Genomic DNA, 868 nt, shown 5'->3' on the forward strand with positions numbered 1-868 from the left:
GCCTATTTGTGGTGAGTAGCTGCCATCTTGAATTCTGAACCCTCTCTCCCACTTTCCAACAGGGAATTCCCCTGAATAATCAACATGAATTATGGGAGATGTAGTTTGGTCAAGGCTGGCTTGAAAGCACCTTATTTTGAGACATTATTTCAAAGCTCAGGGGCTGGACAAATATTATCTTTCACCTTTTAAATGTGTTTAGTTTGTTGCGTTGAATCATTAATTCAAAGTTTACAACTGATATAAAAATTGTTTTTATATTAAGTAAAAAACATTTTTTGTATTCATTGGCCTTGTGTTTTACACGTGTTTTAAACCATAGAATTAATTAAAAAATAATTTAAACGAGTTGTGTTTTATTTCTTTTTATTTAACATAAACCACGAAGCTGAAGTTAGCTTTCGATTCCAGCTTCCGATTCGGGAAATGACTTAAAGGGATATTAAAACTAATTTTTCACTACCTTGCGCGTGTTTAACCTGCTCTAGCTCAAAAACTACAACACCTACACTCTTCAAATCTGGACTAGATTATTCTACACTAAAAGAAGAATATTTAAAACTAAGTTTGAGCTTTGGGAAACCTTTGTCTGATTTGTGAAAAATCAATAAAGTTTGTTTTTCATCATTTTTTATGCAACTGGACCACACTAGGCCTGGTCCAGCTCAAAAACCACAACACCTGGACTCTTCAAACCAGTTATGGTCCAGTTGCCTAAAAAACGATGAAAAACAAACTTTACTGATTTTTCACAAATCAGACAAAGGTTTCCCAAAGCTCAAACTTAGTTTTTATTATTCTTCTATTAGTGTAGAATAATCTAGTCCAGATTTGAAGAGTGTAGGTGTAGGTGTTGTAGTTTTTGAGC

Source organism: Austrofundulus limnaeus, unplaced genomic scaffold, assembly GCF_001266775.1.
Source record: "Austrofundulus limnaeus strain Quisiro unplaced genomic scaffold, Austrofundulus_limnaeus-1.0 Scaffold267, whole genome shotgun sequence".
Classification (NCBI taxonomy): Eukaryota; Metazoa; Chordata; class Actinopteri; order Cyprinodontiformes; family Rivulidae; genus Austrofundulus; species Austrofundulus limnaeus.